The following is a 27,994-nucleotide window of genomic DNA, read 5'->3' as shown; positions in this document are numbered from 1 at the left end:
GGAAATGTAGATGATACAACAGAAGATAAAGAAGAACAAGAGGTTAACTGGGTAAAACAGTTACCTATAGCAAAGGCATTGCAACCAGAAAGGATTTTAGATAAGAGATTATTTAAAAACACAAGAGGACAGGAGTATTTTCAGTTTTTGATCAAGTGGAACGATCAACCCATTGCTGATGCTACTTCGATGACAAATGCCATGCTACAAAAGTTGGGCAGTTCTATAGAAGAGCTCATGGACAGGAGACCATGAAGAATTTTGTCCTCAGGAGTCTGATGCAAGAGCATGAAGCTTGAAGACAAAAGACTTCGAATTTTATTTCAAAAAAAAAAAAAAATACAAGCAAATGAGTGGGATCCTTTAGCTGTCACTTTACAAAGCTTTCTAGATAGGATTTGAGCTAGAATTCAGGGATTTGAATTACCTTGTAATTAATTCAAGTATTTAGGCTTAGTTGAGATTCTTGAGGAGAATATCATGCAAATTAGATATTATCTAGGATTAAGCAGATTCAATCCATTGATTTAGGATCTAATTGTTGTATGAATAGGTATTTATGTAAGTTTTGAATTAGTAGAATGGGATTTTGGCTAAGGAGGATTGGAATGTAAAATTTGGAATCTCTTTGTATATCCGTGAGTATTGACATGAATGGTCAAATCTTGGAGGTTTTAATTTCCTTCAAAATATTTATGAGTTTTGTTGATTTCCAGTTTGAGCCCTTTAGAATTAGATTTTGTATAATCTTGTGTTGTTGCATCTAAATCTTCACTCATTGTGCATTGAAATAACTTGGATGTATTTTGAAATCACAGATTTAGTTAGCAATATCCCGAATTTGACAGATGAGAAATAAACTTGGTGGAAGTGCTAAGTCTGGCGAAACGAGGAAACCTGACAAATTTGCGAGAAACCCAGAAGAAGATCAGAACCATCCGATCAGACAGGCCCAACAGATCTAATGGTTATTGCGTGCTAATAAGCGCAAATGTTAATTCCAAAATCGGACGTGATAATTTATAAAACTGAGTTAATAGCTTAGTTAATAGTGATTGTTTGCTTGAAGGGGTCAGATCTAACAGTGATTGCATTAGAAGATGCATGTGAGTTAATTTAAATTTCGGACGTGATAAGGTTATGAACTGGGGTTTTAATTCCTTTTGGTTCCGTGGAAAATTTGAAGTTTTGCCATATACCGGGTAAATTAAATAAGTCTGCTATTTTAGCAGAATAGCTAAATTTGGAGGTTGATGACTAATACTCCAAAGGAAAACCGAGAAGAAGTTCCTCCCGAACTTGAAGGAATAGTTTCTCGTTTCGAACGATTATCCTTAACACCTGCAACCAGCCCACCATAATAGCATAAGCATTTACACAATTATGGAAAGTGAACATCAGATGTGTATATTAAGAAACTAAAAGGGGAAGCATGCAACCTATGCCTTGATGATGGAGCCTTCCTTTTGGTGGATGTCCAAGTCCAAGCAAAGACTCTTCAAACACTCCTTCTCCAAGCTAGAATGAGTAGCATGTAAGCATAATCTCAACATAGGGATGCAATAGTCAATGACCAACCATTTAGGGATGGAAGAGAGTGAATTTATAGGAAGGGAGAGGGAGTTAGGGATCCAAAAAAGAGGGAGGAAGGTCCACATCTCAAGGGGAAAACCCATGATGATAAGATCAAGAGGCCCAAATGAGAGAGCTCAACCATATCAACAACAACCAATATCCAGCTCGTTGTTCCCGAAGGTTCTAGTGAGCGAAGCTTCTCCTCTAGTTTGGGAAACCCTACCATAAGAGGTTCAACGCAGGTTTTCTTATGAAAACCCATGCTGGCAGTGCGAGTGTATAACTGAGCAACTTGTCATCAACACAGGTAAGCAGTGGAGAAAAACGTGCTGATACCAATAATTAGGTTTTTAGGGAACCTTCTCCAAAATGGATTCAAGGCAGTTTTCCTTTGATTCTTCAGGGAGGCTATGATCTGTATATCATGATGGATATGCTGCACAGTAGTCAATGTTTTGGCACTTCGGGATATGGCACAGGAAGTGAACATGAGGAATGAAAAAATAATGTGTAACACCTATAGTAGTCCAAAGGTTGTCAGTTGAAAGGAGTCTCAACCCTACTTTGGATGCCAGAGCTTTAGCAAATAATTTGAGATCCTTAAGTCCCTAGCCACCCCAGGCTTTTGAGTGGGCAATATTATCCCATCAAACCCAAGGTAACACAACTTCGTCTTTGGATCCAGCCCATAGCAACCGCCCACAGTTCTTCCGAATGGATTCAATGATCCCTTTTGGAACCCATGCAAAAGCCATCCAGTATACACAAATTGCTTCAAGAATAGACTTGATCAGAACCAGGCTACCATCATGTGAGAGGCATTTGAAACTCCAATGTTTAAGTATTTTTTCAATCTTGGCCCTAGCCATCTCTAATTAGTGTTCCTGTATGAGTTTGGTTTTAAATGGAAACCAAGATATTTGAGATTCTCTTGAAAATATTTGACAACGTAAGGGAAAATATTCTGAGTCCTCCTAACTTTGCCTCTTAACCTACCAGAATGAGAGAGAGTGGCTTTTTTAATATTAACAAGCATGATAGTAGCTTCCTGAAATAAAGTGAGAGCCTCTTTAACAACATCCATGTCTTGTCGTGGCCCATTACAAAAAATTAATACATCATCCACAAAGAGCAAGTGTGCAATGAATAAATTGTTTGCAACCTCGATCCCCTTGAGATCACCCCTTCGCTTGGCCGCCAATAAGAGTATGCTGAGTCCTTCTGCAGCCAAAAGGAAGAGGAGGAGATAGTGGGCAGCCCCATGTCAATCCTCTTTATGCATGAAAAAAATGAGAGGTTGAGCCATTGATCAAAATAGCAAATGTGACAGATGTGACACAACTCATGACCTAGTTGACGAAAGGCATCTCAAATCTAAGGCGAGCGAGAATCCTCTGGATGTAGACCCAGCTGAATCTATCATAAGCTTTTAAGAGATCTATTTTAGCCACAATTCATTTTAACTTCCGCAACTTTATGCTATGAAGGCCCTCCTGAGCCACCCCGATGGCCTCATGAATTTGGCGGCCCTCTAGGAATCTAAATTGCTCCTTTGAATCTTTTTTTGGATAGAATTGATCTGAGTTTGATAGCAATATTCAAAGAATCCAAATTGCTCTTTGGAAATATTTTTAGATAGAATTGGTATGAGTTGGATAGCAATACCTTTTGCAATAATTTTGTAGACACAATTGCATAACAAGATAGGCATGTATTCATCACATGATTGAGGAAGATCGGTTTTGGGGATGAGAGCACTAAAGGTCAAGTTGATAAGGTCATAAATTATGCCGTTTTGTCATGAATCGTTTAAATAAATTAGATATTTGTAGAATTATTATGAATCGTTTTGTCTAGTTTAGCTATTATTATATCAAGTTATATTATGAAGATAAACCTTATGAGGAAGACTACCTCCTCATGTGTTCTTTCATGATGGTAAGAATGGAACCATGATGATCATTTATTACGCTACTGGATTTAAACTTGCAAAACGGCCCAGAGAAACGGATGGTAATCTGACCGATCAATGCATCCGGGTGTATTCTGTATAGATTCAACTGTTGCTTGAGGCGAAAAGTGCCTCTGTTTTTGTTTTCAGCCGTAAACAAGTTATTCTGTATACATTCAACTGTTGCTTGAAGCGAAAAGTGCCTATGTTTTAGTTTTCAGCCGTATACAAGATACTTCGTTTTTTTATAGGACTAGTTTTTTCTCGAACATTACAAGTACATACATACAGCACTCTGATTTCTGCTATTTTCTGTCATGAAATTGCACATACCGGAATTTTCATGGCTCATGTTACTTGTAGTACGAGCAAACTCATACATTACCTCGTTTTAGAGCGATTGGGATTATCATCTGAGAGCTTGCATTACCAATTTAGGAATGGTAGACAGACAATGTTCTCATTTCTTCATCTGTCTGGTGCTCCTGAACAACTCTCCTATTGGGATTCTCATCAACCAAACACTAGTTTATTTACGTGCCAGTCCTTTCCGAGTATCAACAACTATGCATCCCTATTGCGAGCCTGCTCCAACAGCAAATCAATCTCTCAGGGAAAAATGCTCCATGCCCATCTGCTCGTCACTGGACTATACCAAAACGTCCATTTAGAAACCAATCTGGCCGCCCTCTATGCCATTTGCGGAACTATGGGTGATGCACGCCAAGTGTTTGACAAAATATCTCAAAGAAGTGGATTCTTATGGAACATGATGATTAGAGGCTATGCCTGCAGTGGACCGTGTGAAGAAGCGCTCAAACTTTATAAACAAATGCAAGAGGTGGGCATATGGCCTGATAAGTTCACTTTCCCCTTTGTGATCAAGTCATGTGCTTCCCTATCAGCTATGGAAGCGGGCAAGCAGATTCATTATCACATACTCAGAGATGGATTCGAGTCAGATGTTTTTGTAGGAAATTCTCTTATAGCAATGTATGCTAAGTGGGGAGATATGGACCTTGCCCGCCAAGTGTTCGACAGAATGTCTAATAGAACTGTGGTGTCATGGAATGCAATGATTACAGGGTATAACCAGAATGGGTATTGCACTGAAGCTTTGGCTCTTTTACATCAGATGCAACTAGAGGAAGTCATACCAGATCGTGCCACGATTGTAAGTATCCTTCCTGCGTTTGCTGAGTATCGATTTCTGCATGAGGGGAAATGCATCCATGGCTATGCTATCAAACAAGGTTTTCAGTCAGATGGTCCAGTAGGAAATTCTCTTATATCTATGTATAGTAAGTGCTGGAGTATAGAGGCTGCATACAAAATCTTTGATAGAATATTCAATAGAGATGTGGTTTCGTGGACTGCAATGATTGGAGGATACTCCCAGAATGGTCATAGCAATGAAGCCTTGGAACTCTATGGTCAAATGCAGCTTGCAGGCATCAAGCCTAATTCACTCACCCTGGGGGCGGTGCTCCCTTCGTGTGCTCATTTAGGCGCGCTACAGCAAGGCCAGTCTATCCATGCTTGTAGTATTAGAAGTGGTTTTGAGTCCCATGTTATTGTTGGGACAGCCCTCATAGATATGTATATTAAATGTGGAGATATAGGACTTGCATGGCAGTTGTTTAACAAAATGCCGACAAGGAATGTCGTATCATGGAATGCAATGATTGCTGGATGTGCTCATAATGGTCATGCCAATGAAGCCTTATCACTTCTCCGTAAAATGCAACTAGTAGACACCAAACCTGACGAGGCAACCGTGGTGAGTTTGCTACCAGCATGTGCTCATTTGGCGTCTCTGCAACAAGGAAAATGCATTCATGGATACACATTCAGAATTGGTCTCGAGTTGGACATGTGTGTGAGGACTGCCCTCATTGACATGTATGCCAAGTGTGGAAGTCTAGAAATGGCACGCCACATATTTGAAAAAGCATCTGAAAGAGACGTTGTATTATGGAGTGCAATGATTGCAGGGTGTGGAATGCATGGGCATGGTGCAGATGCTCTTGCACTTTTTTCTGAAATGCAGCATACGGGCTTGAAACCAAACCACGTCACCTTTACAAGTGTTTTGTATGCATGCAGCCATTCAGGTTTGGTAGACGAGGGCTGGAAACATTTCAATAGCATGAGCCAAGAATATTGCATCACACCTGGGATGGATCATTATGCATGCATGGTTGACCTTCTTGGACGTGCTGGAAAACTTGATGAAGCAGAAGGCTTTATAAAAAAGATGCCATTAGAACCCAATGCTGAAGTATGGGGGACCTTGCTTAGTGCCTGCAGAATTCACAAAAATTCAGAGCTAGGAGAACGTGTGGCAGGTTGCCTTTTTGACATGGAGCCTGAAAATCCTAGAATCTATGTTCTCTTATCAAGCATCTATGCAGCAGCTGGCAAGTGGGATGACGTAGCAAGGATAAGGACAATAATGCAAGAAAAGGGATTAAGAAAGACACTAGGATGCAGCTTGATTGAAGTAAATAATAGGCTACATGCTTTTGCTGCGGCAGATAGATTGCATCCTCAATCTAATGAAATTTATGCTATGTTAGAGTCCTTGGCTGGACAGATGAAGGAGGCAGGGTATATGTCTAATACAAACACTGTCTTGCATGATGTAGAGGAGGAAATGAAGGAATACATACTCTGCAGTCACAGTGAGAAGCTAGCCATTGCTTTTGGACTTATCAGCACAAGTCCTGCAACCCTTATTCGGATAACAAAGAACCTCCGTGTATGCAGTGACTGTCATACTGCTACCAAGTTCATCTCCAAAATTGTGAAAAGGGAAATCATTGTTAGGGATACAAGTCGTTTCCATCATTTCAACAAAGGATTCTGTTCTTGTGGGGATTACTGGTGACTTCTACATTAACAACTAAAATCTAGAAGCTTAATTGCAAAACAAAACAATCGTTCTTGCCTTTGTTAGCCCAGATTATGGCATCCATTTTTAGTCGGCTAGGTTATATGGTGTCTTATAGTCATATTTCATGACAAATTAAAGTGATGCAGGAACGTCCCTTGGTAATGCGAGAGAGGGGAGCTCTAAGTCATTGATATGTTCTCCAGATCCGAATACACTCAGCTGTGCGGAGTTTGGGGATCAACCCCTTAATGCTCGCAGGCAGCTCAGCCGTTGAATTGTCTCCCCCTGGATGGGACCTTAAGGTAAATCACCACGTGACATTTCCGGTGAATTAATTAGTAGTTGGGCTGTTTATTGGTGAGGCCTTGGCTATATTTAAAATGGTGGGTGAAACTTTAAGAGGTGGGCTTCAAAAGTTTTGAAAGGGAAGTGGAGGAGGTATGGAAGGAAATAGAGGAAAAAGAGAATAGAAGAGAAGGAAAGGAAGAGGAAAAAAAAGGGGAGCAGGGAAGAGCTTAGCAACAATAAGACATAAGAAACTCAGGCTTTTCTAAATTTGGTGTTAAATTTCTCTTGAACTTTTGCAAACTTGGCTGAGATTCTAAGATTAGCATGTATTGCCTTTTTAATGTTTTGAGGAAGAAGATTTGGGCCTGCAGTTACAATAGCAATGGAGAAGCCCGTTGAGGCATTTTGCATGTAAATTGATAAAATTTGAGCATTAATAGAAATGCTTTTTGTGCAAATTGGCTACCTCCCATTGTGTGTTTGTTTCTTTCAAACACTGTGTATGTACATTCATTTGCTGTGTGCTCTAAGAGTTTAGATCTGGCAACCCTGGTGGTTATTGTTTGCATGCCAACTTGAGCTGCACCAGCCTGGTATTAGAGCAAGTTTGAGACCTGCATGTGAGATCCAAGGCAATTCCAACCAAGGAGAGCTTGCTGGGTAGAATTGCTGTGGGGTAAAAAACATTTCCAATAAAGACAATTTGTTGGATAGAATTGTAACAAGGAGAATTACACAAGAAAACTACAATATGGTGCATAGAAGGGAAGTTGGATTGCTAGCATGGGGCAAAGTGAAGTGTAGAGAAACTGTCAATGATATTATGGAGATTTGAGAGCCATGTCAGCAAGAATGGATGCAATGGAAGAAGCTCAGAGAAAAAGGGCTGCAACAGATATTCATGATGTGGATGAGGAGACATAGGAAGCAAAGGCTCTACATGAAGAAGTTGAGGAAGTTGAGGGCATAGAAGAGAGGCTTAGTAGGGCATTGATAAATTGGAGAGGTAGGCCAAAGATGAAAACCCCTACCTACTCATGGAGCTTACCTAGAAGAATTGATTGATTGGATTAGATAAGGAGAAAATTTTCAAATTTGAGCAAATCAAAGACCCTAAAAGAGTGAAACTTGTATGCACAAAGCTAAAGGGACATGTATCCCTATGGGGAGATAATTTGCAATTTGGATAGATAGAGAAGGAAAATAGAATTAAAGCTTAGGACAAGATGACTATGAAGCTAAAGGGTAAATTTCTACTGGTGGATTACTCTTTAATTTTGTTCTGTTTTGAGGGTGAAGGTATGCATCAAATAATTTTATATGTTGTTCGTTAGATAGTGATGAGTGTTGAGAAATCTAGGGCAGCCTTTGTTTAATTTGATTTCTCTACTATTTGACAATTTCTTGTGATTTATTATTTTCTTCTTCTTAGTAGTTATGTTATAATCATCAAGACAGTTGCCAAAAACACAAAGACACCAAAGAATACATGATATAGGTGCTCAACCAAGGCAAAACCACTATCTAGGAGAAAACCCAGTGAAGAACTCTTCCTTCAATAAATTCATATGACAGTTAGACAACCAAGACCAAGACAACGACCTCCTTCCCTCCATCAAGTCAGCCTCGTTAATCTTAAATGAACATCACTGAATTTTAAGGTCAAAGTCTTCATGACGTGGGCCATCTTCTATTGCAGACCTCGGTCTCCTTTCATCTCTGTGGAATTCCAGACTTCGGCCTCCTTTCATTTTTGTGGAATTGCAGAACTTCGGCTTCCTTCTATAATTGAGGAACTGCAGACTTCGGCTTCCTTTATTCACTGTGGGACTTTCAGCTTCCTTCATTTTAGACCTTCCTTTATTCACTGTGGGACTTTCAGCTTCCTTCATTTTAGACTTAGCTACTGTTATGCCCCTATACCAATAGGTGTCATATATCATAATTGACTTGGTTAAGCTTTGAAATATGTTCATACCTTTACTTGTTGCAAAGGTTTTTCACATTTGTAAAAAATCAAAAAATTAAAAAATGTAAACTTAGCGCGCATTTCACAAAGTTATACCAACCACTAATCCACATTATTATGTAATTCCCTATATAAAGCAACATTAACCATTCCCGTATTATTATAAATATACAAAAACCCCAAATATTATATATCCCGCCCCTCGGTTAAATATAACCATATATCATGTGAGAGGCATTTGAAACTCCAATGTTTGAGTCTTTTTTCAATCTTGGCCCTAGCCATCTCTAATTAGTGTTCCTGTATGAGTTTGGTTTTAAATGGAAACCGAGATATTTGAGATTCTCTTGAAAATATTTGACAACGTAAGGGAAAATATTCTGAGTCCTCCTAACTTTGCCTCTTAACCTACCAGAATGAGAGAGAGTGGCTTTTTTAATATTAACAAGCATGATAGTAGCTTCCTGAAATAAAGTGAGAGCCTCTTTAACGACATCCATGTCTTGTCGTGGTCCATTACAAAAAATTAATACATCATCCACAAAGAGCAAGTGTGTAATTGTTGACACCTAATCCGAAACGGATGGGTGAACTGGACATTCATCAAGAAGATGAACTGATCCGTTGTATTCATGTATAAATATGAGTTAGCTAATGAATAAAACATATCAGTTTTCTCTCCCCTCATTCTGGAGTTACCCTGGCCTGGCATGGTATCAGAGCACAGGTCCCAGTCCCTGAAATAGTTGTAACTCCTGCTGTTCTGAGAGCTGCTCATACCTGAGCGCTGCTCTCTCCTGAGCGCTGCTCTGCTCTGACATCCTGAACGCTACTGCACTATAAGCGTTGATGCGTTTCTAATTTTTGAATTGATATTGAATGCCTCTGACTGCCAGAGACTGCGCCCTCTCAGATCATGAGTAATTGATACTGAATGTGCGTTTTTTTGTTATAGCCGCTTTTCATTTGCTGTGATACCCGTGCCATTTCTCACCCTCATGTTCCTGTTTGTTGCGTTCTCCGCTTATCTTCAAAAACCGGTCATCTTCCACCTGTATCTTCATTAGCTTGTTTGCTGGTATCAAAGCATGGGTTTGCGCACTATGTGGAAAAATAACCACTGTCGAATCTGTGTTGAATGTTCTGTTTAGACCATATGTGAACACCCCTCGTGGTATTAGAAAGCGAGACTGCGTGTCTCTGCGCTGGTGACCCTGTTTGATGCCTGCCTGGATTTCGCTCCAAAGAGCCTGGATTTCCTGAAGAACTTGCCTTAATTTCCCTTTCTTGTTAGTCAAACCAGGAGCCTCTGCCTTGCCAGCACAAGTAAGTTCAAGAAGGCTTTGAAGTGCTGCTTCACGGACATCTGCATCCTCGCTTGAAGCTAAATGAGTCAATAGACGAGGAAACCCAAGCTCTGTGGCCACATTACAGTCCGCAATATTCTCCTGTAACAGGTATTGCATCATCTATAATGCTTTCCTCTGAAACTTGACATCTTCTGTACTCAAAGCATCCCGCAATGCTGTATATCCATTGGCCAAACGAAAAGCAGCTATAGCTGGCTTGTTGTGTCGAATCAAAGAAGAGATTGCACCTAGTGCTTTAGTCCGGGTAGTTACATCAGAGCGAGATATGAAGTTGGATAGTAGCAACTCCAGCCCATTTGACTCCATCACAAGTTATTGACTTTGTGGATTGTTCTGTACAATCGTACTTACAACCTCTGCAGCTCTTGCACGAAGTGATGCATAAGGATTCTTGAGGTAACCAAGCAACGGAACAAGTTATTGTATGTGACTCATAAAGATGATATCATCTATGTATTTGAAACGAGTTATTGACTGTCAGCTGTATAGACATTGAATATTATAGTATGCAATATCATGCTTATACTTGGAGCGGAGTTTTATATATTGCGCTGCTTTCATAACAGTTTTTGCATTGATATATATTGAAGTGATATATCCCTTGCGCATTTTTAATATATTGAAGTGATATATTAATAGATTGAAGTGATCCATTGCGTTTTTCTCAAAACATAGTAATATTGCTGATATAAGAAATGCTGATATAAGAAATGCTGATGCAAATGTTAGAAGAAAATAAAATGCATAAGGCTGTGGCATAAGGATTTTTTTTTCAGCAGAAGTTTTTTTTTATCAACAGAAGTTTTTTTTAGCAGAGATATTTTTTACAGAATGCATTCAATCATTTCTATGGTAGGAATAGTTCTCACTGGCAAGGAGAACTATTCAGAATGGTCTCGGATGGTAAAACACACCCTCATCTACAATGAGTTGTGGAAAGGAGTGTGTGTCGGAGAAGAAGACAAAGACCCTGTGCAACCTACATCAGATAAAGAACTTGCCATTTGGGAAAACAAGAACAGCAAAGCCTATGCATTGATCGCAACATCTGTAAATGAAGAAGTAAGTCGTCATATTTCATCCTATTCCACTGCCTTTGAAGCTTTACAAAAGCTGAAAAAACTCTATGATACACATTCTGCACTTGAAGTTGTTCAACTCATGATTAAACTCTTCACTCTTGAACTGAAAAATAATGATCCTCTTGCTCTTGCATCTGAAATAAAGTCTATAATGCATGATATTAAATCCACTAAGGTTGAGCTGGATATCTCTCTTATTGCCTTTCTCAAAGCACTCTATCCTACCTACTCCAATTATCTTGAGTCTTTACAAGCAAATGGAAATCTTAAAGATATAACCTTTGACTCTCTTGTGAAAAAGTTTGCTGAAAGAGAGAAAGCCTTTGGAAAGAAAACAGTCCCTGAATCTTCTGAAGAAACTGTTTGCCTTGCTCATAAAGAAAAGCATCCTGCTCAAGATTCTACAAGAGGAAGAGGAAGATACTTCAGAGGCAGGGGGGTAGACATTCTCAAGCAGAAAAGGCAGATCTGCATTGCATTCGCTGCAAACGAAATGGATCACATGATGCTTCTACATGCAAGCTACCATGGGACAAGGTTGAGCAGAGAAGAAACCAGCAGAAAGGTAAAACTGATGACACAGACAAAGGTAAAGCACCTGAATCCGCTCACTATATTGAGGCACAATGTAACATTGGAGTAAATGAAGACTTGTTTAATGCTTCACTTGCTTCTTCGAAAAATGACTGGTTGCTTGATTCAGGAGCAACCTGTCATATGACTCATAGGAAAGATTTTTTTGAAGAGTTCACTGACAATGTTGATGGAGCAGTATACTTTGCAGATCAGTCAAAAATCAAGCCATCAGGGCTTGGCACAATCAGGCTTAAACTGCCTGGTCTTCCAGACTTTCTTCTGGATCATGTTCTATATCTCCCACAGCTCAAGAGAAACTTGCTGTCGCTGGTCCACATCCGCCAGCAAGGTCACTCCATTCATATGTTTGATGGCAAGCTTGAGGTAAGAAAGGCATCTGACCACTCACTTGTCATGAGGGGTATAGAAGAAGAAAGACTTCTTAAACTGCAAGGAACCTCTGCTCATGGACAACATTTTTCATATATTTCTTATCATGAAGAAGGTACACTTCCATCAAGTTTATTATGGCATGCTAGATTTGGACATTTAAACTATGATAGTCTCCGCTTGTTGAAGAAAAATGGTGTTGCTGGTTTGCCTACAATTCCATGAAAACATAAGCAATGTGATGCTTGCATTCTAGGAAAGCATAGCAAACAGTCTTTTCATGATTCACATTCAAGAGCACATAGGAAGCTTGAACTCATTCATTCAGATTTATGTGGTCCAATGCCTGTTTCTTCTGCAAATGGAAATAAATATATCATGACATTTATTGATGATTACACCAGAATGTGTTGGGTTTATTTATTGAAGAACAAATCTGATGCTTTTCAAACATTCAAGAATTTTCATAAATGGATTGAAAATGATGCACAATCTCATATTGGGTCTATTCGCACTGATAATGGAAAAGAATATACATCAAATGAATTTGAACACTATATTCGCCAACATGGGATTAAACATCAAACAACTGTGCCTTATAATCCTCAACAGAATGGTGTAGCTGAAAGAATGAACAGAACAATTTTGAATATGGTACGATCCATGCTTTTCTTCAAAAATGTAAAGACAATGTTTTGGGCTGATGCTGTTCTATGTGCTGCATATATAAAGAATAGATATCCATCTAGTGCTATAAGAAACAAGACTCCTTATGAATTGTGGTATGGACATGTTCCTTCGGTAAAACATCTCAGGATTTTTGGTTCCACCTGTTATGCTTTAATACCAAAGGTACATAGAAACAAACTTGGTGCTAGAAGTCGTAAGTGTATCTTCCTGGGGTATTCAAACACATCTAAAGCATACCGCCTCTATGATGAAGTAAATAAAAAGTTTGTTTTATCTAGAGATGTCATTTTTCTTTAATCATCCAAATCTGACAGTGTTGTTGAGCGGCAACTTGATCGCTTGGATAGATTCACAAAACCAAAATCATTTCAAGAGTTTGATAATCAGATTTCACATCTTGAAGGGGGGATTCCTATACTAGATCAACATGTAGAATCTTCTTCTGAAGAACAATCTCCCCTGCATGACACTCCAACAACGGATGATGCTTTAAGTGATGTAATTGATAGAATTGGGAGACTCAATCTTGATTCAGACCTAACTCAATCAACAGAGCAGCCTGGACCATCTCAGAAAGGTCCCCCAAAGTGGCTGACAAAGACACTTGAAAGTGTTCATCCTGATGAAATTGGAAAAACAGGAACCAGAAATACAAACCGACAAGATGGAGGTGATGTAGATAACTCTAATTCACCTGTTGATATGGATGTTACTTATGATTGTGAATTGAACTTGTCTACAGATTTTGAACCAACTTCCTTCAAAGAAGCTGCTTCTCATGATGAATGGAAAGAAGTGATGCAGAAGGAGTATGATGCCCTCATAAAGAATGGCACTTGGAAGCTGGTTGATCCTCCATTTGGAACCAAACCAATTGGCTGCAAGTGGGTCTACAAGAACAAGTACAAAGCTGATGGCTCACTTGACAAGCACAAAGCTAGGCTTGTGGCAAAAGGTTTTGCACAGAAGGAAGGGGTCGATTATGAGGAAACTTTTGCCCCCACAGCAAAATGGGCAACCATCCAAACACTCTTTGCACTAGTTGCTCAGAACGGTTGGAAAGTCCATCAAATGGATGTAAAAACTGCATTCTTGAATGGAGATCTAAAAGAGAATGTTTTTATGTCCCAGCCTGAAGGATTTGCTGTGAAAGGACATGAACACAAAGTATGCAAACTTGTGAAGTCCTTGTATGGCCTCAAACAAGCACCACGAGCCTGGTATGAAAAACTAACTGAGCATCTTCTGAAACTCAACTTCAATCATTTTGATCTTGATGATGCAACTTTATTTGTCAAGAAAGTTGGCAAAACAGTTGTATATCTTGTGGTATATGTAGATGATCTTTTAATGACAGGGAAAAATGAAAGCTATATTGCATCCATAAAGAAAGAATTAGGAAATTTTTTGAAATGACTGATTTGGGCCATGTTCATTACTATCTTGGCATTGAAGTAACCCAACATCCAAAGTCCATATTTCTTTCTCAAAAGAAATACATTGGAGATTTGTTAAACAGATTTGGCATGACAGAGTGCAATCCCCTTTGTACTCCAATGGAACAAAACTTGAAGCTCACATCTATTGAAGGAAAGGAATTTGAGGATGCAACAAAGTATAGACAGCTTGTAGGAAGTCTCATCTACCTCACTACTACCAGACCAGACATTTCATTTGCTGTTGGAATCCTCTCCAGGTTTATGCAAAAGCCTTGCGAGGGACATTGGTCTGCTGCAAAAAGAGTTCTAAGGTACTTGAAGGGAACTCAAGACCTTGGAATCAAGTATACACAGGTGGACGACTTCAACTTGATTGGATACTCTGATTCAGACTTCGATGGAGACAAAGAAACTGGGGTATCTACTTCAGGATATGCTATGAGTCTTGGATCAGGAGCTGTCTCCTGGAGATCACGCAAACAATCAGTACCAGCAGATTCCACAACAGAAGCAGAATATGTGGCAGCAGCTGAAGCAACGAAAGAAATTGTGTGGCTCAGGAAAATTCTTGAAGATTTGCAGGTAAAACAAATACAATCAACTCCACTCATGATTGATAACACATCTGCAATAAAGTTGGCCAAGAACCCAAAGTTCCATGATCGTACTAAGCACATCAATACTAAATATCATCTGATCCGACATCATGTTGAGGCCAAAACAATCCATCTCCGTCATCGTTCCACAAACGAGCAAATTGCAGACATCTTCACCAAAGCGCTTGGAAGAGAAAAGCTTGAAAGATTCAGAACGATGCTTGGACTCACCAACATCCCTTCAGATTAAGGGGGGGAATGTTGACACCTAATCCGAAACGGATGGGTGAACTGGACAGTCATCAAGAAGATGAACTGATCCGTTGTATTCATGTATAAATATGAGTTAGCTAATGAATAAAACATATCAGTTTTCTCTCCTGCTCATTCTGGAGTTACCCTGGCCTGACAGTAATGAATAAATTGTTTGCAACCTCGATCCCCTTGAGATCACCCCTCTGCTTGGTCGCCAATAAGAGTATGTTGAGTCCTTCTGTAGCCAAAAGGAAGAGAAGAGGGGATAGTGGGCAGCCCCATGTCAATCCTCTTTATGCATGAAAAAAATGAGAGGTTGAGCCATTGATCAAAATAGCAAATGTGACAGATGTGACACAACTCATGACCTAGTTGACGAAAGGCATCTCAAATCTAAGGCGAGCGAGAATCATTTGGATGTAGACCCAGCTGAATCTGTCATAAGCTTTTAAGAGATCTATTTTAGCCACAATTCATTTTAACTTCCGCATCTTTATGCTATGAAGGCCCTCATGAGCCACCCCGATGGCCTCATGAATTTGGTGGTCCTCTAGGAATCTAAATTGCTCCTTGGAAATTTTTTTGGATAGAATTGGTCTGAGTTTGATAGCAATATTCAAAGAATCCAAATTTCTCTTTGGAAATATTTTTAGATAGAATTGGTCTGAGTTGGATGGCAATACCTTTTGCAATAATTTTGTAGACACAATTGCATAACAAGATAGGCATGTATTCATCAAATGATTGAGGATGATCGGTCTTGGGGATGAGAGCAATGAAGGTCAAGTTGATAAGGTCATAAATTATGCCGTTTTGTCATGAATCATTTAAATAAATTAGTTATTATTATATCAAATTATATTATGAAGATACACATTATGAGGAAGACCACCTCCTCATGTATTCTTTCATGATGGTAAGAATGGAACCATGATGATCATTTATTATGCTACTGGATTTAAACTTGCAAAACGGCCCAGAGAAACGGATGGTAATCTGATCGATCAATGCATCGGGGTGTATTCTGTATAGATTCAACTGTTGCTTGAAGCGAAAGGTGCCTCTGTTTTTGTTTTCAGCCGTAAACAAGTTATTCTGTATACATTCAACTGTTGCTTGAAGCGAAAAGTGCCTATGTTTTAGTTTTCAGCCGTAAACAAGATACTTCGTTTTTTATTGGACTAGTTTTTTCTCGAACATTGCAAGTACATACATACAACACTCTGATTTCTGCTATTTTCTGTCATGAAATTGCACATACTGGAATTTTCATGGCTCATGTTACTTGTAGTACGAGCAAACTCATACATTACCTCGTTTTAGAGCGATTGGGATTATCATCTGAGAGCTTGTATTACCAATTTAGGAATGGTAGACGGACAATGTTCTCATTTCTTCATCTGTCTGGTGCTCCTGAACAACTATCCAATTGGTATTCTCATCAACCAAACACTAGTTTATATACGTTCTAGTCCTTTCCGAGTATCAACAACTATGCATCCCTCTTGCGAGCCTGCTCCAACAACAAATCAATCTCTCAGGGAAAAATGCTCCATGTCCATCTGCTCGTCACTAGACTATACCAAAACGTCCATTTAGAAACCAATCTAGACGCCGTCTATGCGATTTGCGGAACTATGGGTGATGCACGCCAAGTGTTTGACAAAATATCTCAAAGAAGCGGATTCTTATGGAACATGATGATTAGAGGCTATGCCTGCAGTGGACCGTGTGAAGAAGCACTGAAACTTTATAAACAAATGCAAGAGGTGGGCATATGGCTTGATAAGTTCACTTTCCCCTTTGTGATCAAGTCATGTGCTTCCCTATCAGCTATGGAAGTGGGCAAGCAGATTCATTATCACATACTCAAAGATGGATTCGAGTCAGATGTTTTTGTAGGAAATTCTCTTATAGCAATGTATGCTAAGTGCGGGGATATGGACCTTGCCCGCCAAGTGTTCGACAGAATGTCTAAGAGAACTGTGGTGTCATGGAATGCAATGATTACAGGGTATAAACAGAATGGGCATTGCACTGAAGCTTTGGCTCTTTTACATCAGATGCAACTAGAGGAAGCCATACCAGATCGTGCCACGATTGTAAGTATCCTTCCTGCGTTTGCTGAGTATGGATTTCTGCATGAGGGAAAATGCATCCATGGCTATGTTATCAAACAAGGTTTTCAGTCAGATGGTCCAGCAGGAAATTCTCTTATATCTATGTATAGTAAGTGCTGGAGTATAGAGGTTGCATACAAAATCTTTGACAGAATACCCAATAGAGATGTGGTTTCGTGGACTGCAATGATTGGAGGATACTCCCAGAATGGTCATAACAATGAAGCCTTGGAACTCTATGGTCAAATGCAGCTTGCAGGCATCAAGCCTAATTCACTCACCCTGGGGGTGGTGCTCCCTTCGTGTGCTCATTTAGGCGCGCTACAGCAAGGCCAGTCTATCCATGCTTGTAGTATTAGAAGTGGTTTTGAGTCCCATGTTATTGTTGGGACAGCCCTCATAGATATGTGTATTAAATGTGGAGATATAGGACTTGCATGGCAGTTGTTTAACAAAATGCCGACAAGGAATGTGGTATCATGGAATGCAATGATTGCTGGATGTGCTCATAATGGCCATGCCAATAAGGCCTTGTCACTTTTCCGTAAAATGCAACTAGTAGACACCAAACCTGACGAGGCAACCGTGGTGAGTTTGCTACCAGCATGTGCTCATTTGGCGTCTCTGCAACAAGGAAAATGCATTCATGGATACACATTCAGAATTGGTCTCAAGTTGGACATGTGTGTGAGGACTGCCCTCATTGACATGTATGCCAAGTGTGGAAGTCTAGAAATGGCATGCCACATGTTTGAAAAAGCATCTGAAAGGGACGTTGTATTATGGAGTGCAATGATTGCAGGGTGTGGAATGCATGGGCATGGTGCAGATGCTCTTGCACTTTTTTCTGAAATGCAGCATACGGGCTTGAAACCAAACCACGTCACCTTTACACGTGTTTTGTATGCATGCAGCCATTCAGGTTTGGTAGACGAGCGCTGGAAATATTTCAATAGCATGAGCCAAGAATATTGCATCACACCTGGGATGGATCATTATGCATGCATGGTTGACCTTCTTGGACGTGCTGGAAAACTTGATGAAGCAGAAGGCTTTATAAAAAAGATGCCATTAGAACCCAATGCTGAAGTATGGGGGACCTTGCTTAGTGCCTGCAGAATTCACAAAAATTCAGAGCTAGGAGAATGTGTGGCAGGTTGCCTTTTTGACATGGAGCCTGAAAATCCTAGAATCTATGTTCTCTTATCAAGCATCTATGCAGCAGATGGCAAGTGGGATGACGTAGCAAGGATAAGGAAAATAATGCAAGAAAAGGGATTAAGAAAGACACTAGGATGCAGCTTGATTGAAGTAAATAATAGGCTACATGCTTTTGCTGCGGCAGATTGATTGCATCCTCAATCTAATGAAATTTATGCTATGTTAGAGTCCTTGGCTGGACAGATGAAGGAGGCAGGGTATATGTCTAATACAAACACTGTCTTATATGATGTAGAGGAGGAAATGAAGGAATACATACTCTGCAGTCACAGTGAGAAGCTAGCCATTGCTTTTGGACTTATCAGCACAAGTCCTGCAACCCTTATTCGGATAACAAAGAACCTCCGTGTATGCAGTGACTGTCATACTGCTACCAAGTTCATCTCCAAAATTGTGAAAAGGGAAATCGTTGTTAGGGATACAAGTCGTTTCCATCATTTCAACAAAGGATTCTGTTCTTGTGGGGATTACTGGTGACTTCTACATTAACAACTAAAATCTAGAAGCTTAATTGCAAAACAAAACAATCGTTCTTGCCTTTGTTAGCCCAGATTATGGCATCCATTTTTAGTCGGCTAGGTTATATGGTGTCTTATAGTCATATTTCATGACAAATTAAAGTGATGCAGGAACGTCCCTTGGTAATGCGAGAGAGGGGAGCTCTAAGTCATTGATATGTTCTCCAGATCCGAATACACTCAGCTGTGCAGAGTTTGGGGATCAACCCCTTAATGCTCGCAGGCAGCTCAGCCATTGAATTGTCTCCCCCTGGATGGGACCTTAAGGTAAATCGCCACGTGACATTTCCGATGAATTAATTAGTAGTTGGGCTGTTTATTGGTGAGGCCTTGGCTATATTTAAAATGGTGGGTGAAACTTTAAGAGGTGGGCTTCAAAAGTTTTGAAAGGGAAGTGGAGGAGGTATGGAAGGAAATAGAGGAAAAAGAGAATAGAAGAGAAGGAAAGGGAGAGGAAAAAAAGGGGAGCAGGGAAGAGCTTAGCAACAATAAGACATAAGAAACTCAGGCTTTTTTAAATTTGGTGTTAAATTTCTCTTGAACTTTTGTAAACTTGGCTGAGACTCTAAGATTAGCATTTATTGCCTTTTTAATGTTTTGAGGAAGAAGATTTGGGCCTGCAGTTACAATAGCAATGGAGAAGCCCGTTGAGGCATTTTGCATGTAAATTGATAAAATTTGAGCATTAATAGAAATGTTGTTTGTGCAAATTGGCTACCTCCCATTGTGTGTTTGTTTCTTTTAAACACTGTGTATGTGCATTCATTTGCTGTGTGCTCTAAGAGTTTAGATCTGGCAACCCTGGTGGTTATTGTTTGCATGCCAACTTGAGCTGCACCAGCTTGGTATTAGAGCAAGTTTGAGACCTGCATGTGAGATCCAAGGGCAATTCCAACCAAGGAGAGCTTGCTGGGTAGAATTGCTGTGGGGTAAAAAACATTTCCAACAAAGACAATTTGTTGGATAGAATTGTAACAAGGAGAATTACACAAGAAAACAACAATATGGTGCATAGAAGGGAAGTTGGATTGCTAGCATGGGGCAAAGTGAAGTGTAGAGAAACTGTTAATGATATTACGGAGATGTTAAGAGCCATGTCAGCAAGAATTGATGCAATGGAAGAAGCTCAGAGAAAAAGGGAAGTTGGATTGCTAGCATGGGGCAAAGTGAAGTGTAGAGAAACTGTTAATGATATTACGGAGATGTTAAGAGCCATGTCAGCAAGAATGGATGCAATGGAAGAAGCTCAGAGAAAAAGGGCTGCAACAGGTATTCATGATGTGGATGAGGAGACATAGGAAGCAAAGGCTCTACATGAAGAAGTTGAGGAAGTTGAGGGCATAGAAGAGAGGCTTAGTAGGGCATTGATAAATTGGAGAGGTAGGCCAAAGATGAAAACCCCTACCTACTCATGGAGCTTACCTAGAAGAATTGATTGATTGGATTAGATAAGGAGAAAATTTTCAAATTTGAGCAAATCAAAGACCCTAAAAGAGTGAAACTTGTATGCACAAAGCTAAAGGGACATGTATTCCTATGGGGAGATAATTTACAATTTGGATAGATAGAGAAGGAAAATAGAATTAAAGCTTAGGACAAGATGACTATGAAGCTAAAGGGTAAATTTCTACTGGTGGATTACTCTTTAATTTTGTTCTGTTTTGAGGGTGAAGGTATTCATCAAATAATTTTATATGTTGTTCGTTAGATAGTGATGAGTGTTGAGAAATCTGGGGCAGCCTTTGTTTAATTTGATTTCTCTACTATTTGACAATTTCTTGTGATTTATTATTTTCTTCTTCTTAGTAGTTATGTTATTATCATCAAGACAATTGCCAAAAACACAAAGACACCAAAGAACACATGATATAGGTGCTCAACCAAGGCAAATCCACTATCTAGGAGAAAACCCAGTGAAGAACTCTTCCTTCAATAAGTTCATATCACAGTTAGACAACCAAGACCAAGACAATGACCTCCTTCCCTCCATCAAGTCAGCCTCTTTAATCTTCAATGGACATCACTGAATTTTAAGGTCAAAGTCTTCATGACGTGGGCCATCCTCTATTGCAGACCTCGGTCTCCTTTCATCTCTATGGAATTCCATACTTCGGCCTCCTTCCATTTTTGTGGAATTGCAGAACTTCGGCTTCCTTCTATAATTGAGGAACTGCAGACTTCGGCTTCCTTTTTCTCAGACTTCGGTTACCTTTATTCACTATGGGACTTTCGGCTTCCTTCATTTCAGACTTAGCTACTGTTATGCCCCTATACCAATAGGTGTCATATATCATAATTGACTTGGTTAAGCTTTGAAATATGTTCATACCTTTACTTGTTGCAAAGGTTTTTCACATTTGTAAAAAATCAAAAAATTAAAAAATGTAAACTTAGCGCGCATTTCACAAAGTCATACCAACCACTAATCCACATTATTATGTAATTCCCCTATATAAAGCAACATTACCCATTCCCGTATTATTATAAATGTACAGAAACCCCAAATATTATATATCCCGCCCCTCGGTTAAATATAACCATATATCATGTGAGAGGAATTTGAAATTCCAATGTTTGAGTCTTTTTTCAATCTTGGCCCCAGCCATCTCTAATTAGTGTTCTTGTATGAGTTTGGTTTTAAATGGAAACCGAGATATTTGAGATTCTCTTGAAAATATTTGAGAATGTAAGGGAAAATATTCTGAGTCCTCCTAACTTTGCCTCTTAACCTGCCAGGATGAGAGAGAGTGGCTTTTTTAATATTAACAAACATGATAGTAGCTTCCTGAAATAAAGTGAAAGCCTCTTTAACAACATCCATGTCTTGTCGTGGCCCATTACAAAACATTAATACATCATCCACAAAGAGCAAGTGTGTAATGAATAAATTGTTTGCAACCTTGATCCCCTTGAGATCACCCCTCAGCTTGGCCGCCAATAAGAGTATGTTGAGTCCTTCTACAGCGAAAAGGAAGAGAAGAGGGGATAGTGGGCAGCCCCATGTCAATCCTCTTTATGCATGAAAAAGATGAGAGGTTGAGCCATTGATCGAAATAGCAAATGTGACAGATGTGACACAACTCATGACCTAGTTGACGAAAGGCATCTCAAATCTAAGGCGAGCGAGAATCATCTGGATGTAGACCCAGCTGAATCTGTCATAAGCTTTTAAGAGATCTATTTTAGCCACAATTCATTTTAACTTCCGCATCTTTATGCTATGAAGGCCCTCATGAGCCACCCCGATGGCCTCATGAATTTGGCGGCCCTCTAGGAATCCAAATTGCTCCTTCGAATTTTTTTTGGATAGAATTGGTCTGAGTTTGATAGCAATATTCAAAGAATCCAAATTTCTCTTGGAAATATTTTTAGATAGAATTGGTCTGAGTTGGATAGCAATACCTTTTGCAATAATTTTGTAGACACAATTGCATAACAAGATAGGCATGTATTCATCAAATGATTCAGGATGATCGGTCTTGGGGATGAGAGCACTGAAGGTCAAGTTGATAAGGTCATAAATTATGCCGTTTTGTCATGAATCATTTAAATAAATTAGTTATTATTATATCAAATTATATTATGAAGATAAACATTATGAGGAAGACTACCTCCTCATGTATTCTTTCATGATGGTAAGAATGAAACCATGATGATCATTTATTACGCTACTGGATTTAAACTTGCAAAACGGCCCAGAGAAACGGATGGTAATCTGACCGATCAATGCATCGGGGTGTATTCTGTATAGATTCAACTGTTGCTTGAGGCGAAAAGTGCCTCTGTTTTTGTTTTCAACCGTAAACAAGTTATTCTGTATACATTCAACTGTTGCTTGAAGCGAAAAGTGCCTATGTTTTAGTTTTCAGCCGTATACAAGATACTTCGTTTTTTTATAGGACTAGTTTTTTCTCGAACATTGCAAGTACATACATACAGCACTCTGATTTCTGCTATTTTCTGTCATGAAATTGCACATACCTGAATTTTCATGGCTCATGTTACTTGTAGTACGAGCAAACTCATACATTACCTCGTTTTAGAGCGATTGGGATTATCATCTGAGAGCTTGTATTACCAATTTAGGAATGGTAGACAGACAATGTTCTCATTTCTTCATCTGTCTGGTGCTCCTGAACAACTATCCAATTGGTATTCTCATCAACCAAACACTAGTTTATTTACGTGCCAGTCCTTTCCGAGTATCAACAACTATGCATCCCTCTTGCGAGCCTGCTCCAACAGCAAATCAATCTCTCAGGGAAAAATGCTCCATGCCCATCTGCTCGTCACTGGACTATGACAAAACGTCCATTTAGAAACCAATCTGGCTGCCCTCTATGCCATTTACGGAACTATGGGTGATGCACGCCAATTGTTTGACAAAATGTCTCAAAGAAGTGGATTCTTATGGAACATGATGATTAGAGGCTATCCCTGCAGTGGACCGTGTAAAGAAGTGCTGAAACTTTATAAACAAATGCAAGAGGTGGGCATATGGCCTGATAAGTTCACTTTCCCCTTTGTGATCAAGTCATGTGCTTCCCTATCAGCTATGGAAGCGGACAAGCAGATTCATTATCACATACTCAGAGATGGATTCGAGTCAGATGTTTTTGTAGGAAATTCTCTTATAGCAATGTATGCTAAGTGAGAGGATATGGTCCTTGCCTGCCAAGTGTTCGACAAAATGTCTAAGAGAACTGCGGTGTCATGGAATGCAATGATTACAGGGTATAACCAGAATGGGCATTGCACTGAAGCTTTGGCTCTTTTACATCAGATGCAACTAGAGGAAGTCATACCAGATCGTGCCACGATTGTAAGTATCCTTCCTGCGTTTGCTGAGTATGGATTTCTGCATGAGGGGAAATGCATCCATGGCTATGTTATCAAACAAGGTTTTCAGTCAGATGGTCCAGTAGGAAATTCTCTTATATCTATGTATAGTAAGTGCTGGAGTATAGAGGCTGCATACAAAATCTTTGATAGAATACCCAATAGAGATGTGGTTTCATGGACTGCAATGATTGGAGGATACTCCCAGAATGGTCATAGCAATGAAGCCTTGGAACTCTATGGTCAAATGCAGCTTGCAGGCATCAAGCCTAATTCACTCACCTTGGGGGTGGTGCTCCCTTCGTGTGCTCATTTAGGCGCGCTACAGCAAGGCCAGTCTATCCATGCTTGTAGTATTAGAAGTGGTTTTGAGTCCCATTTTATTGTTGGGACAGCCCTCATAGATATGTATATTAAATGTGGAGATATAGGACTTGCATGGCAGTTGTTTAACAAAATGATGACAAGGAATGTGGTATCATGGAATGCAATGATTGCTGGATGTGCTCATAATGGCCATGCCAATGAGGCCTTATCACTTTTCCGTAAAATGCAACTAGTAGACACCAAACCTGACAAGGCAACCGTGGTGAGTTTGCTACCACCATGTGCTCATTTGGCGTCTCTGCAACAAGGAAAATGCATTCATGGATACACATTCAGAATTGGTCTCGAGTTGGACATGTGTGTGAGGACTGCCCTCATTGACATGTATGCCAAGTGTGGAAGTCTAGAAATGGCACGCCACATATTTGAAAAAGCATCTGAAAGAGACGTTGTATTATGGAGTGCAATGATTGCAGGGTGTGGAATGCATGGGCATGATGCAAATGCTCTTGCACTTTTTTCTGAAATGCAGCATACGGGCTTGAAACCAAACCACGTCACCTTTACAAGTGTTTTGTATGCATGCAGCCATTCAGGTTTGGTAGACGAGGGCTGGAAATATTTCAATAGCATGAGCCAAGGATATTGCATCACACCTGGGATGGATTATTATGCATGCATGGTTGACCTTCTTGGACGTGCTAGAAAACTTGATGAAGCAGAAGGCTTTATAAAAAAGATGCCATTAGAACCCAATGCTGAAGTATGGGGGACCTTGCTTAGTGCCTGCAGAATTCACAAAAATTCAGAGCTAGGAGAACGTGTGGCAGGTTGCCTTTTTGACATGGAGCCTGAAAATCCTAGAATCTATGTTCTCTTATCAAGCATATATGCAGCAGATGGCAAGTGGGATGACGTAGCAAGGATAAGGACAATAATGCAAGAAAAGGGATTAAGAAAGACACTAGGATGCAGCTTGATTGAAGTAAATAATAGGCTACATGCTTTTGCTGCGGCAGATAGATTGCATCCTCAATCTAATGAAATTTATGCTATGTTAGAGTCCTTGGCTGGACAGATGAAGGAGGCAGGGTATATGTCTAATACAAACACTGTCTTGCATGATGTAGAGGAGGAAATGAAGGAATACATACTCTGCAGTCACAGTGAGAAGCTAGCCATTGCTTTTGGACTTATCAGCACGAGTCCTGCAACCCTTATTCGGATAACAAAGAACCTCCGTGTATGCAGTGACTGTCATACTGCTACCAAGTTCATCTCCAAAATTGTGAAAAGGGAAATCATTGTTAGGGATACAAGTCGTTTCCATCATTTCAACAAAGGATTCTGTTCTTGTGGGGATTACTGGTGACTTCTACATTAACAACTAAAATCTAGAAGCTTAATTGCAAAACAAAACAATCGTTCTTGCCTTTGTTAGCCCAGATTATGGCATCCATTTTTAGTCGGCTAGGTTATATGGTGTCTTATAGTCATATTTCATGACAAATTAAAGTGATGCAGGAACGTCCCTTGGTAATGCGAGAGAGGGGAGCTCTAAGTCATTGATATGTTCTCCAGATCCGAATACACTCAGCTGTGCAGAGTTTGGGGATCAACCCCTTCATGCTCGCAGGCAGCTCAGCCGTTGAATTGTCTCCCCTTGGATGGGACCTTAAGGTAAATGACCACGTGACATTTCCGGTGAATTAATTAGTAGTTGGGCTGTTTATTGGTGAGGCCTTGGCTATATTTAAAATGGTGGGTGAAACTTTAAGAGGTGGGCTTCAAAAGTTTTGAAAGGGAAGTGGAGGAGGTATGGAAGGAAATAGAGGAAAAAGAGAATAGAAGAGAAGGAAAGGAAGAGGATTAAAAAGGGGAGCAGGGAGGATCTTAGCAACAATAAGACATAAGAAACTCAGGCTTTTTAAAATTTGGTGTAAAATTTTCTCTTGAACTTTTGTAAACTTGGCTGAGACTCTAAGATTAGCATGTATTGCCTTTTTAATGTTTCGAGGAAGAAGATTTGGGCCTGCAGTTACAATAGCAATGGAGAAGCCCGTTGAGGCATTTTGCATGTAAATTGATAAAATTTGAGCATTAATAGAAATGCTGTTTGTGCAAATTGGCTACCTCCCACTGTGTGTTTGTTTCTTTTAAACACTGTGTATGTACATTCATTTGCTGTGTGCTCTAAGAGTTTAGATCTGGCAACCCTGGTGGTTATTGTTTGCATGCCAACTTGAGCTGCACCAGCTTGGTATTAGAGCAAGTTTGAGACCTGCATGTGAGATCCAAGGGCAATTCCAACCAAGGAGAGCTTGCTGGGTAGAATTGCTGTGGGGTAAAAAACATTTCCAACAAAGACAATCTGTTGGATAGAATTGAATTACACAAGAAAACAACAATATGGTGCATAGAAGGGAAGTTGGATTGCTAGCATGGGGCAAAGTGAAGTGTAGAGAAACTGTTAATGATATTACGGAGATGTTGAGAGCCATGTCAGCAAGAATGGATGCAATGGAAGAAGCTCAGAGAAAAAGGGCTACAACAGATATTCATGATGTGGATGAGGAGACATAGGAAGTAAAGGCTCTACATGAAGAAGTTGAGGGCATAGAAGAGGGGCTTAGTAGGGCATTGATAAATTGGAGAGGTAGGCCAAAGATGAAAACCCCTACCTACTCATGGAGCTTACCTAGAAAAATTGATTGATTGGATTAGATAAGGAGAAAATTTTCAAATTTGAGCAAATCAAAGACCCTAAAAGAGTGAAACTTGTATGCACAAAGCTAAAGGGAAATGTATCCCTATTGGGAGATAATTTGCAATTTGGATAGATAGAGAAGGAAAATAGAATTAAAGCTTAGGACAAGATGACTATGAAGCTAAAGGGTAAATTTCTACTGGGTCTATTACTCTTTAATTTTGTTCTGTTTTGAGGGTGAAGGTATGCGTCAAATAATTTTATATGTTGTTCCTTCGATAGTGATGAGTGTTGAGAAATCTGGGGCAGCCTTTGTTTAATTTGATTTCTCTACTATTTGACAATTTCTTGTGATTTATTATTTTCTTCTTCTTAGTAGTTATGTTATTATCATCAAGACAGTTGCCAAAAACACAAAGACACCAAAGAACACATGATATAGGTGCTCAACCAAGGCAAAACCACTATCTAGGAGAAAACCCAGTGAAGAACTCTTCCTTCAATAAATTCATATGACAGTTAGACAACCAAGACCAAGACGACTTCCTTCCCTCCATCAAGTCAGCCTCGTTAATCTTCAATGAACATCACTGAATTTTAAGGTCAAAGTCTTCATGACGTGGGCCATCTTCTATTGCAGACATCGGTCTCCTTTCATCTCTGTGGAATTCCAGACTTCAGCCTCCTTTCATTTTTGTGGAATTGCAAAACTTCGGCTTCCTTCTATAATTGAGGAACTGCAGACTTCAGCTTCCTTTATTCACTGTGGGACTTTCAGCTTCCTTCATTTTAGACTTAGCTACTGTTATGCCCCTATACCAATAGGTGTCATATATCATAATTGACTTGGTTAAGCTTTGAAATATGTTCATACCTTTACTTGTGCAAAGGTTTTTCACATTTGTAAAAAATCAAAAAATAAAAAAATGTAAACTTAGCGCGCATTTCACAAAGTTATACCAACCACTAATCCACATTATTATGTAATTCCCCTATATAAAGCAACATTACCCATTCCCGTATTATTATAAATATACAAAAACCCCAAATATTATATATCCCGCCCCTCGGTTAAATATAACCATATATCATGTGAGAGGCATTTGAAATTCCAATGTTTGAGTCTTTTTTCAATCTTGGCCCTAGCCATCTCTAATTAGTGTTCCTGTATGAGTTTGGTTTTAA

General features: G+C 39.6%; 4 pseudogenes; 3 read left to right on the top strand and 1 right to left on the bottom strand.

Annotated features, from left to right (window-relative positions):
* The first annotated feature begins 3,485 nt into the window (after positions 1-3,485).
* LOC149232255 (pentatricopeptide repeat-containing protein At3g12770 pseudogene) lies at positions 3,486-7,891 on the top strand (annotated as a pseudogene).
* A 1,750-nt stretch (positions 7,892-9,641) lies between these two features.
* On the bottom strand, positions 9,642-10,466 carry LOC149232254 (uncharacterized; annotated as a pseudogene).
* A 5,541-nt stretch (positions 10,467-16,007) lies between these two features.
* LOC149232253 (pentatricopeptide repeat-containing protein At3g12770 pseudogene) lies at positions 16,008-19,116 on the top strand (annotated as a pseudogene).
* Positions 19,117-22,927: 3,811 nt separating this feature from the next.
* Positions 22,928-25,745, top strand: LOC149232252 (pentatricopeptide repeat-containing protein At3g12770 pseudogene; annotated as a pseudogene).
* Positions 25,746-27,994: the final 2,249 nt, after the last annotated feature.

The sequence above is a fragment of the Pinus tabuliformis genome, chromosome J, assembly GCF_031772625.1.
Source record: "Pinus tabuliformis cultivar Carrire ecotype Pingquan chromosome J, CPIR1, whole genome shotgun sequence".
Classification (NCBI taxonomy): Eukaryota; Viridiplantae; Streptophyta; class Pinopsida; order Pinales; family Pinaceae; genus Pinus; species Pinus tabuliformis.
The sequence above is the reverse complement of the archived record's forward strand: the minus strand, read 5'-3'. Positions and strand labels throughout refer to the sequence as shown.